A 16,840-nucleotide genomic window follows, 5' to 3' on the forward strand; every position below is an offset into this window, starting at 1 on the left:
GCCAAAGAACAATCTACAGGTGAACACCTTTCTGAAATGGGCAGGAAAGAAAAATGCAGATAAGAAAATTAAAACCACACTCAGCTGGAGGCCAACAGCAGCCTTCTGATCCTCATTTGATTTGGAGTTAAGAATGCAGGGAGTTTCTGTAATGGTTTATTCTGAATGGCAGAGCTCTGACTTTTCCGGCAACAAAGTCTCCCTGGAAGCTACACAAAGTCCCCTTTGATTGCCTGTGATCAAAGCCGCCTAGGCCCTCCTGCAACATCTTAGCTTCAGAAAGCTGGGAGAATCAGAATGTGAGAGCATATTAATAATTCCTAAGCACATTTTTAAGGTGAGTTGTATTTCTGACAGAGCTTCATGATTACTAAAAATGACTTGTTTCTGTCTTCCTTCTTGGTGGAAAAAGTTAATTTTAACTCTTCTGATTAATAAGTTGCATGTCATAGTAGGTATTGAACAATGTGTTCAGTTGCTTTATGAATAATTTATGCAATTGATCATATAGAGATAGGATGGGGGTTGGGTGACATTCTGGAGGAAAGTTAGAGAATTCAGCTTTGCCACTGATTGGATACAGCTGGGGGACAGGTTTAACAGCTGTGACCTCAGCATTCTCATCTGTGAAATGAGCTGAGAAGCTTGAGCTTTGTCACTTCTTTGTGATATATCAGCTAACAGGGCTCCTACTGTAACACACATATTCTTGTTTATAGTCAAGCCTGACCCTTTGCAAAACTGCCACGTTCACAGCTGTCTATTTGGTATTTTTCCCCCTCTTGTATGCATATTCTATCATATTAGAGTCTTCAACAGCAGGATTAGCACAGGAATTCTAATATAAATCAGTAACCTGATCAGGGCATGTTTGTATTTTTCAAAAGGTGGCAAGTAAAAGAAAGAACATTGATATATACAGGCAGAGGTGCAAAGAGCAAAGTTTAAAACACCATAAAACCTGCTGAAAATGTATTTCAATTGTGAAATTTATTATTGGTGTGAATTTCATTAAATTTTTAACTTTTCTGAGTCTCAAGACCTTCTATGCACAATGAAAACTAGACTGTAAGGTTCTAAGGAGTAAAAAAGAGAGTGCGAAAAGTGAAAATTTGTATTAACTATCTAAAGTACATGAATTGTGAAGCCTTTATAATTCTTACTATTTACATTTAAATATTAGTAGTATTTGTAGCAGAGCAGTATTGATAGTAACAGTTGTAGTAATAAGAACTACCAAAGTATTTATTTATTTTTACTTATTTGTTTATCTTTGTGGTGCTGGGGATTGAACCCACGGCCTTGTGCATGCAAGGCAAGCACTCTATCAACTGAGCTGTATCCCCAGCCTTCAAATTATTTTTTAATGATGACTTTTTATATAAAATAAGATGGATTAATGGGGAATAAGATGGTGTTTTTGGTGCTGTTAAACTGTGTATGACCATTTTCAGATGTGTTTAGACTAGTCACCATGAGTAATCTTTCTTTCTCCTTCTCCCTCCTTTCCTTTGCTCTTTCCTTCCTTCCTTCTAAGCCAACAACAGGGTAGAAATGTCACCTGGATCCAGAGCTCTGTTCAACAGTGACTACAGGAGGAGGATGGGGAAGAAACGAGTGGCTATTTCACTTGGATGTAGGAAATTTCATGCTCAGGGATTGGGCTCTGTCACTCGGTAGCAGAACACTTGCCTAGCATGCACAAGAGCTTGGGTTTAATCCCCAGTACTGCAAAACAAAACAAAACAAAACAAAACAAAAGAACAATAAATACTGCTTGAGACTCAGACCCAAAGCTGGCAAGCTAGCATTTGTGGATCTAGGAGTACAGACAAAATGGCCCTATGGTTGTCCTGAGCTAATAATTGATGAGGCCGATTTCCATCTTAACTATAGGATCCCAAAGAACATGGTCCAAACCCTCCCTAACTATTTCCGATGTGAGTCAGTAGTGAGAGCCCGAGAAGAGAGAAGAAGGAGAGAAACCCAAATTGGGGATGATTGGAGAGCTAGGCTTTCTTGTAAATTCTCAGAAGGAAAAGAAATGCTGTGACACTGACAGCAATTCCAGAGAAAATCAGTTGGCAAGAAAGCTGCCACCTACCAGTTCATTGCAACCTCAGCCTTTTGCGTGTTCCCAGTCCTTGGTCAGCCTCTCTGTCATCTGGTAGAAGTGACCAGGATGGTGGGACCAGGCCTTCCACCAGCTTGCTTCCATGTAACTGCCTCTTGGTGCCATCTCTCCCACTCAGAGTTGCTCTTTGTGCTAAATGTTTACCTGCCTTACCTCTGTCGACTGGAGAAGGGAGCAGGCGTGTTACTACACAGCCACTTCCAGTGATAGTTTCGGGTCCAGGGATTCCTCTCAACTACCTTCTCTATAACCCCCTTCCATTCTTTCCAGTCACACAGCAGCTCTGCTCATGCCTCTCAGCCTATGTCACCCAGTCAATCTCTTATGTTAGGGGAGTTCTTACTCCAGTGGGAAGACATTTGAATACATCTGGGTGGCTACTGGTGTGTCTCAGTTGTATATAGATTGTGCTCACTTTGATCATTTTGTGTAATGACCTTTTAATGAGCATTGGATCATGATTGTTCCCATCATGTCCCTTTCCATAATGTTTTTTTTTTTTTTTTCTCTCAAGGAGGTATCTGATTTCCCTGCCTGCCTGTAACATATTCAAAGAGTTAATGAGGACATGGGTATGTGGCAGTGGATGTCACCATTTTATTTACTTCCAAATTTGGCTGGCATATGTTGTCTCAGTATAGAAAATCTGAATTAAAATGGTAAATCTTTTGGTACTGGCAAGAGATCAATAGTTACCAGAGCTAGTGCTCTTCTGAGAAATCTGTAACGTTCCCAAGGTCTCTTTAGAGTTCACAAAGAGTCAGGATGTTCTCAGCCACAGCATCTTGATATATAGTTCATATCTGTCCCAACCCAAACTGAGTCCTATGTGTGTATTTCTTTCTATTTAAACACTAATTGTCATTGCTTTATATTAAAAAAAAGCCTTTACTGGGCTTATTTTCAGAAAAATTCTTTTTAAAATTTCTCTTTCCATCACTTGATATTCTAATTAAACCTCAATGATAAGGAGCTAGGGTGAGAAATGCTCAATAATTTCCTAATAAATTAAATAATCATATTGTGCAGGACTTCTCTATGAGGACATTTGGTTCTATTATCCTCTTGATGTCCTCGGACTCTCGCTGTTCCAGTAAAAGGTGGTCTGGTAATTTCCATCGGTGCAGTGAGGTTAGAATGGGCTATGACTTTGGTCTGCCTAGCTTGAGTCTAAACACTTGACCCTAGAGTAATCACCTTCCCATTAGCTTTTCCTGCTTAGTCATTTCCCCTGATTTAACTCTTTATAAGAATGAAGAACTTGATATTGAGGTGAATAAACAGGAAATTATCCTTATTCTTTGATTCTATGTTGTAAGCATGAAGAAAGTCTGAAAATTTTTAAGAAAGCCTATTCCTTGTCTTTGAGAAGTTTAATATTTCTTGGAGTAAATCATCAAATAATCAGAAAAAAAGAGCTTTACTCTTCAAAGGAAATTCAAGGAAAAGTATGTGAATGTAATACTATCAATGGAAGTTACTTAAATGAAAGGGGGACCAGAGGACTCTGGACAGAAATACCAGAGCAGTACAGATTAGATGTGACTGGCTGACCTAATTCCTGCTTGGAGAACCTGAAAAATAATGGGCACAACATACACAAACCTTCTATGAGATGAAAACATGCCAGAGGCATAAAATCATTTTCTGGTGAGAGAATTTATGTGTGTGTGTGTGTGTGCGCGTGCGCATGTGCACATGAGTACATGTGTGTTTAATGATTTTGCAAGCTATTTACTTCATCTGTTCTTAGAGGAACAGAATATTGGCCTTCTATGTGAGCTAATAACAAATTTTTAAAATAAATTGTCTAGTGCAATGTAAAAAATAGATACCCTTTCTTCCACAAAGGATAAAACATACTTTGATTAGAAAACAAATAAATCCTTCATCTGTGTTACACAGATAGAGGTAATAAATGGGAAGAATTTTTTCCTCTCCTGAGAAAACAAATAGTTGTCTTTGACTGCCTGGCTGCCTGTCAAGAAAACATCTTAACAGCCGATGCCCTGAAATATCTTAGAGGCAAATGATGTACTCATGAGAAGAAGCCTGCTATGGAACCAACGTTGGGCTCTCGTAGACAGTAGGCCAGCATAGTGAAGTCCTCTGACATAGACAGGTTTCTTATTACTGTCAATTACTATAAAATCATCCCAGCAAAACCAGAACTTTTTACCAACTCCCGAATAGCTTTGGGGTAAGAAAGAGAAGTGCAAATAAAATCAAACAAACAAACAAAAAATCACTCACTGTTCCAGAATATAAAACTATATATTGAAAAGCTGTTTTTTAAGCAAGTGATTTTAAAAATAGCTCCTCTTTTAGTAAGCAAAAGAGCATATTTGATTTCATATATAGGTGTATGGAATTTTTTTTAGGTAAACAATATAAAGACCTAGGGGAAAATTGTACATGGCTCAGAAGGATTGGCGATGTGTGTGACTGGATTATCAGATGGTCTATGCACTTGTGTAGATATGTAGTTATAGTATCTTATGTACCTACCCAGATCAGAACATAAAAAAATCTCTGTGAAGCAGTGAGAGGTGTTGGGATTCTTCTTCATGAGGAGAAAAATCCTTCAAAGTCAGGTTCATTTTGCTGCATAGGCTGACTCATTACCACAGCTGTAGTAAGCACACAGAACTTGGGTGTTCGGAGCCCATTGTGTGGATAGGTGACGTCTCCATGTGTGAATTAGTCAGCACAGTCACATATTCTGATCTTTCCTGCATAACAGAATGCCAAAAAACTGCACAGACATATTGCAGCTTGAGTGAATGGACTTTGTTCACTTAAATTGTTCTATACTAATAAACATAACCAGAGAAATGGATGTGAAAAACAATGGCAAAGCCCTAAATAAACAGTGTGTGATTTTGTCATGTACCTGGAGAGAGATGCTAAGACATATGTATCATGCCTACTGATTAAGAGCCTAAAGTCCAAGGCAGGGACCAAGAACATGGAAGGAAAAGCTATACTTCACATATAAATCAGGTTTTGGAGCCAATCACACAAGGTTCAAATCCTGGTATCTGTCACTCAATCTGATGACACAGTCTTTCAAATCATAAAATCACAGTTTTCTCACTTATAAAATAAGACAATTCCCACCCTGAGGGATTTCTATGAAAAATAAGTACAGAAGCACATGTTCCATTCAGAGTAGTTCGATGGTCAGTGTGATATGTCAATTTAGCTAGTCTATAGAACCCAGTTATTCAATTAAACACTAACTTAGGTATTGCTAAAGGATATTTTGTAAGCCCTTCAGCAGCTATAGTTAGGTGACATTCAGTAAAGCAGGTTATCCTATATCATGTGGGTGGCCTGGTCCAACTAGCTGAAAAGAATTAACCAAAACTGATATAAGTAGGAATCTCAAAATGTTTCTCTTCTTATAATCTAAATAGAAGTTCCCAATTTCAAAACAAAATTCTGTAATTCAATTATACTGTAATGGCTGATAAAACACTTTTTCTCTGTTTACCTCCCTAGATTAAACTAAAGAAAAATAGAAGTAGGCCTGAGATACTTCAAAATCTTTTTTCTGCTAGTGAAATTAGTATAGATTCATTGATTTAAAGAGTAATCATTGTATACTCAGAGAACCTAACTGTGAGGGGATACAGCACAAAATGTGTTGATTTTCCTGGAGGAGAAGGGGAAGGGAGAATATAAAGGGTAAGAATGTCATTATTGGCATCAATATGGAGCACCATTTACATGTGCCAGGCATGTCCTTAGTAGTTAACTACCAGATATGCTCTCATTTAATCTAATAGTAAACTTAAGAAGGATGGGCCACTATCATTCCCACATTCCAGGTGAAGGAGTTGAGATGTAGTGTTTAAATTCCTTGTCTTGAATTGTGGAAGGGTTCTGATAGCTATAGCGTAGATGGGGCTCTGCAGAGCAATTGGTGATACAGTGGAAGCCCTGCTTTGGATGTGTCTTTACTTGAAAGATGGAGGACAGCGGGGTCACTCAGGCAGACCAGTGTAGACACTCAGTGCATGGAGCACCCACAGTGGGCTTTTGTTGTGTGCCAAGAACTCGAGCAGAGAGAAAAACAAGAGAAGAGCTCAGCTAATCCTGAAAACAGACAAATGGTCAGTGTAAGGATAGTGTCTTGGTTTTCCGTCTCTAGAATCAAGCTTAGTTCCTGGAAAGTAGCAAATACTCAACACACCTGCCAAGAACTGAATTAAAAGGTCAGGAAACATGTTACCAACAACTGGTCTAGACAGTGTCATCAGAAGAGAATTAGAAAGTGACTCTTCACCTCTGTCTGTGGCTGAGGCCACGGTCATCGAGGTTGTTTGATGTATGAAAACCACATTAAAAACCTGAAAGGACAGTTTTGAATGCTTTAAGGAGTTTTCTCAGAGAATGTTTCAGGAAACTGTAGACAAGAGGATTTGATTATATTTGTGCCTTTCAGTTTGCCACCTGAAATCCAATCCAGTCACTCAATTGCATGCAACCCATCCATAGGTAGTACCCATGTCACATTTGAAAGGGGTTGATGGCCTCAGTCCAATTCCAGTGACATACATTGTTTAATTGGTAAACCTCTGCAGAGAAGGCAGGCACTAAGAATCCAGGGCGGAAGCACCCTTGAACTTCCCAGATGCACTGTTTTGGTAAATGGCATGCGCTTTTACACAGTGCTAATATTAAGATGGCTAAATTTAGGATTTAAGTGTAGTATGCCAATTAACCAAACTGCCCTCCTTCTATGAATAAAAGATACTTGTTTTTCTGTAACCAACAATTTAATTTTATTTAATACAGAAGCTTTCAAATTTAAACAGTGAATATTTCCAAGACATTGAATTTTCCCCTAATGCATTAGATTCTTATTTTAAATGTTGTTGGCATGAGGACAGCATTATTATTTTTTCTTAAGTTCTTACTCAAAGGAGTCACTCAATCCATAGATTTTATTGAACCACAGTTATCATCTTTCTTTCAGAAGACTTAACTTGAATCAGTGTTTCTCAGATTCGGCATTAACAATATTTTGGACAGGGTAATTCTTTATTGTGTGGAATGGTCTTACATTTTTTGTGATGTTTATAAGTATTCCTGGCCAACACTCATTAATGCCAATATTATCCCTCTCCCATTTGTGACCATAAAAAAATATATTGTTTCTATATATCCCTAAATGGACAAAAATAACTCCAATTTAAGAAACACGGTTTAAATTTGTGAAATAGATGGTATTAGAGAATGTAGGATATCTGTGACAAGCATTTCTCAGATGTTAGTGGCTTGAGTCAATAGAAATCTGTGTTTTACTCATATCAGAGAATACGAGGGCATTATGATGGGAGGGGGAGCTTGTTCCCTGTAGGACCCTTTGTCTTCTATCTGTTGGAGCCACCACATTCCATTGGTCAGAATTCAGTCACATAGTCCCACATAAATGCCAGAAAAGCTGGAGATAGTCTAGTTTCATACCAAGGAAGAAAAAGCAAAAATTTAACAAATAATAGTGAGTTTCTAACAATATGAGCTCAAATCATGATCAACAGATTAATTTGATGACTTTGGAAGTGATTCACAAAATACCATTAGAATGATTGATTTCCAATCAAGGAAGTCAGTATTCACTTGTGTGATCCTCAATGGAATACAAGTGTGAATTGGTAATCCCAAAGCTTCTTCATAGGTCATTAGTGTACCTTTGAGTAGGACATTGGAGTTGCTTTTGGTCCAACACTCTCTTTGTGTCTGTCAAGACAGATTTATCAGGGTTACATCAAAAGGGGTGCTATTTTTGGATTCTCCTATCTCTGGATTCACAGGCAGTTCAAACAAACAAACAAACAATTAAACAGGAAATGGAGCAAAACAAAACCTGTATCAGTCAGCTTCGTGTTGCTGGAAAAAATACTTGAGATAAACAACTTAAAAGAAGGAAAAATTTACTTTGGCTCATGATTTTAGTCTACGGACACTTGGCAACAATACCTTAGACCTGTGGCAGCACATGGCAGAGAAAAATTGCTCAGGTTGTGACAACCAGGAAGCAGAGAGAGAGAGGGGAAGAGGCCAGAATCCCAATATACCCCTCAAGGGCATACCCCAAAGACCTGGCTTCCTCCAACTAGGTCCCACTTCCTAAAGGCTTGGTCACCTCCCAGTAGCACCATCAGCTGGGGACCCAGCTTTCAACACAAGAGTCTTTGGGGGATATTTATGATTCAAACTATCATAGGCTGCCATTTAGGGATGTCTAGGAGCAGAGCCATTCAACAAGAGCATTTGGAAGGAGGTAGGTGCACCTTGATTCAGTTTTGAGCTTTGTAAATTCCTTACTATGGGACTTTCAGGAATCTTCTTGAAAGAAAAGTAGCTTCAGTTTCCTTATTTGAAAGCTGAATGCTATGTCTTCAGGTTGTTGCTAAGACTAGGGAAACTAATATATGTAAAGCACCTAGGAAATATGGTGCTTGGCACTTAGGTATTTACTTCTTACATCCTTGGAATCACAGATTGTATTATCTTTTGTCTGAGTTACAGAGACACAATCAGAAGGATAATAGAAAAGGGTGGAAAGAGAGCCCAGAAGTCATAAACCAAGCCAAAGAAAGAGAATTGAGGCACGTCTATAGAGTTCAGTGCTACTTTAGTAGAGTGTTAAAGAATATCAGGCATAATTGCAAGGCAGGACTCATTCTTAAAGCCAGAGAAAGAATAAGTTCATTATCTCCATCAGGTTTGCCTTTGGCTTGTTCACTGTTGGTGCTAGCTTCTTTTCCTCTGCTGTCTATTGCCGTCCTCCCTAGAAGACAGGCAGTGACATAGGCTGAGATTGGTTTGGCCTAGACAATTTTAATAAGCATATTTTCACTATAGAATTTGAGTAGCCTGAAACCATAATTTTAGTACTGTTCAAATCTTCTCATAATGACAGGATAGTGGTACCATTTATAGGGTGTCCATAATAATTTTTATTATGTATCTGTTCTAGTTCTTATCACTCCCTCCTGAGAAAAAATTTATCTTCCTGTTTACAGGTGAGAAATCTGAGACTTGAGAGATTAAGTGATTGACCTGCAGCTAAGGTCCTTAAAATCAAATCCAGGCTTTCTGCCTCCCAAGTCTGCCCTCTTCCCTATCTAACATGTTATCTTCCTCTTCCAGAAGTTGCTCAGGTCTTCCCTTGTGTTAGTGCTTCATCCTCTTTTTACTTCCAACATTCTTCTATTCATGGCCTCATTGTCACATTATATGCCCTGGAGAACCCTCACTGATGGAGACAAGGTAGCCGTTGGTAAAGGTGTTGATTTCCTGGGTGGCTTAATTGCACATTAGCCACAAAGTATGATCTTAGAATGCTCCTCAAAGTATAAACCAAGTAGAGTTTCAATCTTTTAAATAAGAAACACTGGGTGCTTTCTGCAACTTAAATACAAGTAGGCTTAGAAGATAGGGAGGGGAATTGTTTTATTTGAGTCTGACAGTGTTTTGAAACTTTCTCATTTCACCATTAATGGTGGCACATAATCACATTAGCCTTTAAGAGCAATCAGTACTCCATGGGGTGGCACCATAGTGTACCATGATGCTTAAGAGGTTTAATTCTCTCTAACAGCTTCCCACAATAAAACAGTTACTGAATCTGAAACTCATTGGGAGCAATTCTAGTAGGTCTTGTTTATACACCATCTTGATGCAAAGGCTTCTCCAGGACTAGTGGCTACAGGTTGAGTCATGGTCTACATTTAAAGCTGTGGCTCCAAGCACACGGAACACTGTACATTTATAGATATCTGTCAATGGTTCAACGTTCATACAACTTCAAGACTCAAATTCCTCTTGAAAGACTTTTGAGTAAATCAGATGGAGAAGCATCCAGGTAGATTCCAAGTAATGTGTTTACAAATAGCACAGCTGGCATCTCAATTTTGTGGTTGTTCTTTTAGTTTAAAAATTTAATATAGAGCCCATGTGATTCTTGGTGATTACAAGGGCAATAACATGTTTTGGGGAACCTGTGTGGTGTAGGCTAGGTGCTGATGATGAGCAGTTCCACAGTGAGCCCCATGACTTGCTCAAGTTGTCAGAAACTCCCTATTCCCTGATAAGCACTTTGTCTAGCTGGTACATGTCCCTTGGAGCTGTAATCCCCTGTTGCCTGAACAAAAGGGTCTTCTTCACCAGCTTCTTCTATCTCACTTGCACTTAATTCATGCTTTTATGTGGGCTTCCAGCCCAGAACATGGGTTCTTGGACTTGTGAGGCCATCCAACATCCCTTGCTATTACAACCAGCTCCATAGGATGTGCAGCAGAGTTCCAGAAAGTAGAAATGATTGTAGTAAAATGTTCTTTAGCTTTTGCCTTCTAAATTTATTAGAGGTCTAACCAATATGTTGAAGAAATACATAAAATATTTCATTGCATAACATTAAACAAGAAGATATCAATCTTGAAGTTATAAAAAGCAAATCATACTATAGATTAGTATAAATATTAATCCCAAAATTCTTTATGATTTTCTAGAGGATTTACTACAGGAAATCTTCAACTAAGTTTTCAAAGTTAGAGTCCATTTATACCTTTACAATGACAGTTAAAACTTTTAAAACATGTTTCTATTGCATAAAATAAAGTAAAACTATTCAGTCCAACGTTTTTCTATGCTGTGATTTTTGGAACATGGAGATTTTTCAACTATTCACAGCTTTCTCCATGTAATACTCTGTCACCCTCCAGGGGACATGATTTCTCTAGTTAACACATTGTCTGTTTTTGGAAATGACTAGTCTAAATGCTAGTCTTTTTTTAAAAATTTGTTCTTATTAGTTATACATGACAGTAGAATGTCATTTTGACATACATATATGGAGTACAACTTCCCCTTCTTCTGGTTACACATGATGTGGAGTTACATTGGTCATGTATTCATATATGAACATAGGAAATTAATGTCTGATTCAATTCAGTCTACTATCTTTCCTATTCACATTCCCCTTCCTTTCTCTTCCCTTCATTCCCCTTTGTCTATGCAGAGTACTTCTATTCTTCCCAACCCCATCCCTTATTGTGAGTTAGCATCTGCATTTCAAAGAGAACATTTGGCCTTTGGATTTTTGGAACTGGCTTATTTCACTTAGCTTGAAATGAAGCCTTCACTTCATTTCAGGGGACTATCATCATTTAAAGGTGCCACCATGAATAATATTCTGAGATCATCTCCAAGGCTAATTTAAAATAAAAATATGAGTTAATTTTTAAAACTATAGCTTTTCCTTCATTTTTCAAGTATTAATTTACAAAAGAAACAATGGGTCTGCTGTTTAATTCTGCAGATTGTTGGGGAATTACTTTTGAAGGTAAGTAGGTCACATAAGTTACCTATCCTAGTTTTCAATTATTACCACTATTTAAGTGATAATTGGAGTTCTAATTCCACTAGAATTCTAACTATGATAGAAAAAGAAGTAAATAACTTTTCAAGGGCACTGAGTTGCATTGTTTGAGTATATAAGAGAAAAGGAGACAATATATGCATGTCCTTTTTCTGACTTTTTTTTACTTCTGTCTGAGCATTAAGAATGCCATAGCAGTAGCATCAAGCAAACAGGACCAGGACTGGTGGCATTTAAATTAGGTACCTCTACAAAGTCACCTTAGACTGCAGAGTCATGCTTTTCTCATTAAACCAGCCAGCACCAATTTTCTTTCTGTTTCATTTTAATTCATTTCTAGAGGAATAAATCCCTGTCAAAATGGTCAGTATAGTACTTGAGGTATAAGTACTTGGTGTTTCACACAGATAGCTGGGGTGATCTGAAGTTTTAATGTTCTGATTATCAAGGGAAACACAGAAGGCCATATTATTTTCCCATTCCTCAAAGTTTCTAGCTTGAAATTTCACTTCTGAAGATATGTCCCTTAGGTTGTTATTTGCTAAGGGGACTAAGCATTAAGTCCTGGAAAGCATCAAGCCTTCAGGATACTGGAACTCTCTGGTCCAAAGGTGGCCACATTTTGAATAGTGGGTGGGATAGAGTTATTATTAGAGCACACTGCTTGGTCCTGTCATCGTCCTTTTGTCCCCCTCTTCCCCTGTCCAGTGTCAGAGTGAGAGGAGCAGGCTAAATCTGAGGATAGAACCAGAACCAAATATGCACCTGCTAATTCAAAAAAGAATGGCCTTTACATGTTCGGGATTCTAGGCCCCCAAACAAGACATGAAGAAGGAAACTGGAACCACAGGCCATGTTGAGACGAAGCGATCCATGACAGTGAAGCACTGCCTTAGAGTGACTGTGGCTAATGCAGTTAAATAAATAGAACTCATCATCTTGTGATTGAGTTATGCACAATTTGATTTCAATTGAGTTTTTGGCAGTTGTTAAGTTTCACTCTGGAACAGTATCTCATTGTGGAAGCTGTAAATTCAGAAAGAGATTCCAAAGCTTCTGTATTCCCTAGACACGTGGTGGGTATCCAACAAAACACTGGCTTCCAAGACAGATGCCAACAACCCTCGGGCCCTTCTGCTCTACTAAACATATGTGCTCACACTCAGGGGTATAGTTTGGAGAGATACAGGATGGGGAGGTCTGGAACTAGTGGGGACTCAGCCAAGGACAGAAGAGAATGCAGGGAGTTGGGAAGACTGCATTTATTGTTTGCAAAGTGGAAGAACAAGGCGCTTGGACTTTCTGTCTTTTCACCAGTTGTCAGAATGAGGAAGGAAACATGGATGATGAAAACCTCACCTTGGATTATAAAGGTCCTACTTTCCCACTAAAATTTAGGAATCTTTATTTCCTCCCTTTCCTGACCAGTGCCGTGTGCATGCTGAGGTTTTATAGAATTCAACTATACTACTTTCTTATGGCTGCTGGGATTCTCTCCAGGCAGTGTTAATTAATGATAGTTAACAGTATTAGTGTATCCACATCCATAAAAAAGTAATTTTCCTATTGCAAACTCATCTAAAATTTTGTGTCAGCTCAGACTCTCCTATTTTCTGAATGTCATTCAAAGGGAAAAGCACCAAAGAGCTAATTAACTTCCATAGAAATGATTTTCAAATCCAAAAATTCAATGCTCAAATCTCTCTAAGCAAGATCAATAGGGAAGCCCCCCTAAAGGTGATAGCTATATCCTCATGAGCAAAACACCATATCAAAATAGTATATAAGATTATTATAAGTGTCCAGATTTCTACACAGTAACACAAATTAGGAAAATACCTACCCTCCACAAAAGCATCAGGATTAAAGACATTGTGAACTTGCTTTCGATAATTTAAATTTTAAATTATTGGAACAAATGAATAAACTTTATTTTATCTATCTTCAATGCCTTACATACTAGAACTCAGAGATATTAAAACTGTGCATTCAGAAAATTTAGGACTTTCAGTCTTCAATTCCCAGACTATTTATAAAAAGTGTTCCTAGTCTTTTCAGATATCTTATAGTTTATTATCAGCTTTAAAATATAGGCTAATACATTAAAATAAAACATTATTTTCAAGTGGGGAAGGAAGTACTAAAAATATGCTCCCCTTAGAAGAGCATGACCTCTTTTTCTCCTTTGTAATGACCCTTGCCTCTGGCAAAGATGCAGGCTCTTAGAAGAACAGAAGAATACGCTGATGTTGCACCAAGAAGTCAAAGACCTCTATTTATTTTTAAGTCATTTGAGTACCTGGTATGCACTGTGCTGGAGTCCGTAGCATTTTTCTTTCTCACTTTTATTTTATAAGAAAATCTCATGTGTATCTTTTTTACTTGCTTTTGGGAATAGAGATTACGCTTTCAGGTAATAGTAAAAAAAAAAAAAATTCACTTCTTCTCTGTGCAATTTCCTTCCAATATTTCTTTTCTTATTTTTCCCCCTTGAGAGGTCTCTTTGTGATCTTATACCCTAATAGATTACTCTGTGTTCCACAGACATGGCCACAGATTTATTTAAGCTATCACATTCTTTTTCCCGTCTATCATTCAACTGTAAACTCTAAAGCTCCCCTCTTTTTAGCTTTAATTGGCTGCTTAAGATTGCTTTACCTGTAATCACCAAGAGGTCCTTCAGGGAAAGAGACAGTCTTGGGCTGAGCTGTGGCCCACCATCCGTCTGGGGACTGATAATCTTGCCTGGAATGGGAACTCAAAAGGAGAGTGGAGGGTAGGTAAGAGTCTCATCAGCTCAGGAAGCCAATTTCACTCTACTGGACAGGGGCATGTGGCAGGGACAGAGATTCCCATTCCCTTTGATGTTCCTTTACTACTATTTGTGTTGGCCTTAAATTTTATCCAAGAAAATTACTCTTTTAGAGAACTCCATGTGCTTACATTATATTCCACACTTAGGCACAGGCCTTAACAATGAATCCTTCTGAGAAGATGGTAATATAAAGCAGTAATTGTGAATCAGAGCAATTTTGTCACACACCTGCAGACATTTTGGCAGTGTCGGGAGACATCATTGCCTGTAACACTGGGCACATATGGGGTCTAGTGCATGTAGTGGCGAAAGATATTAGTGTACATCCTGCAATGCAAAGGACAGCCCCCCAACACAGAATGATCTGGTCCTCATGTTTGGAGAGCTTCTGATGCAGAGACCTGACTCCCCATGTCTCAAAGCCAGAAATACCAAAAGACCAGGTAGAGAGGCAGGCAGTTTTGATAACACCAAGTTTTGGATTTGGAGCCACTGCAAAATCAAACCTAGCAGTTCATCTCAGACTCACTACTATATACTAGCATCACAAATATCTACCTGTTTCTAAATATTCTTTCTCATACACAGAGGCAGCTGCCCATAAACATGATACAGTATGCTTCATCACAGGGCCTCCTCTGAAAAGCTGTCTGTATAAAAGAAAGTTCCCTTTCTCCCAAGGGGAAGCATGTACTCGGAAAATAGGCTCTTTGAAAGCAACCTTCCCACCCTTTTCTAAACCTTCTTGAGGCTACTGCATGGAGTCCTTACTTAGGAGCTGCTCCATCTTATCATAGATGAAATAAGCTCTCCCAATGCAAGAGAGGCTCCTGTACACATTGCTTCACACAGTCTGAGCATCGTGAGTTCTCAATTAGTTTGACATTAAAATAGGAGTACACTTTGCAGAATCCACCTTCTCCAAGCACTTTCTTGACTCTGAGTAATTCTAGAAATCCTCAAGGTAGCTGAGCAGCAGCTTTCTTAATGGGATTGTGAGACTCTATCCATGGGAAGAATAGGAGGCAGCCCGTGGAAAAGGGAGAAAGAAAATTAGAGAGTGATTAGGTGAGCCACAAGACCATTGAATATCAATGCATCATAAAATTAAGGTAAATGAAAGAATGAAACCCTATATGTTTTTAAAAAATATTCTATAATGCTAAATCTTTTTCTAGGTATATCCACCATATATATGAGTATCAAGTATGGTAAAGCAGGATTATTATTTATACATTATGGCATCTTAATGAAATATGGAATGATAATAGAGTGCATTTGAACATCCACTGTAATTAACCTAGATAGCAATTTACTCATTTGTGTGTGGCTTTTAGTGGCATTAATAGAATACAGTCTCCCTGAACTATGAAATTTGTGGTGACCTTTACAGAACAAAAAGTTTATTCAGGACAAAGATGTGAAAAACAAAAGAATTACAAGATAAAAGTTTTTAACATATAATCTTTTAAAATACATGGCTCTGGATACTGTGGGAGGAAGCACCTCATCTATATATTTATTTCTCCAAAGAATAAAAGTCTACATCTAAAAGCAGGGAACAATTTTAGCCCCCATGATTCCACTTTTAATTGGGTGGTGACAAAGGCAATTACCTGGAACTCATATGTCTCTACTCTTCTTCCCTTTCATTTTAATTCCAGTTCATTTCTTTCTGTTGCAATTATTTATTTATTTATTTATTATCATTATTTTTAAACAATGAGAAGACCCTGTGAGACAGAAGAACTTGCATTTATTTACATTACTTGCTTTTTAAGTTTTAACTCCAGATAAAATTATTTTTAAGCTTTCCTTAGAGAAAATTGTTCTGTGGTATTGGCAGGGCAGTCCAGCGACACCTCTTCTGTATCAGCCATGACAATGCAGAAAGGGGCAGGAAATGCTGTTCCTCATGCAAGGACTTTAAAGGTGCTTATCCAGGAAAATGATAAATGGGAGTTTATAGACTGAATGACCTCTTTTATGGGGAAGATATTCCTCAGGACGCTAAAGGACATAGGTGCTAATTCTGGGCATGCTTTACGTTCATGGCTTTGAAAAGGTCACTTGTTTCCATCTCTGAAACTGGAATGATAAAATCTGATACCAATTATCTTGGTTTTTTAAAAGTAGAACCCGAGGCCAAGGATTTTGTATAAGAATTTCATTTAGGATTGTGATTCGAGGGATCAGGAGCAGAGGACAGAAGAGTAAACTAGAGAAGGAAAGAAAGACTCAAGATTGTGACACCGAGTTGGCCACCACTATGGGAAACCGGAACTCAATTCTTCAGGGACCTTCTAAGAGCCTTATGGATGGTGTCTCAGAACTGCGCTCTAGGATGCCAAAGAGAGAAATATGACTTATCAGTCTCCCCCTTTATCACTTAAGAATGACACACTTAGGTGCTATCAACTCTCCACTCTTGGGTTGCATGGTGGGAGTGCATGGGTGGCTACCAGAATCCCATGCTGCAAATCATAGAAACTCAGGC

The sequence above is a fragment of the Marmota monax genome, unplaced genomic scaffold (assembly GCF_021218885.2).
Source record: "Marmota monax isolate L192 unplaced genomic scaffold, Marmota_monax_Labrador192_F-V1.1 WCK01_AAM20220418_F8-fsc00125, whole genome shotgun sequence".
In the NCBI taxonomy this organism is placed as follows: domain Eukaryota; kingdom Metazoa; phylum Chordata; class Mammalia; order Rodentia; family Sciuridae; genus Marmota; species Marmota monax.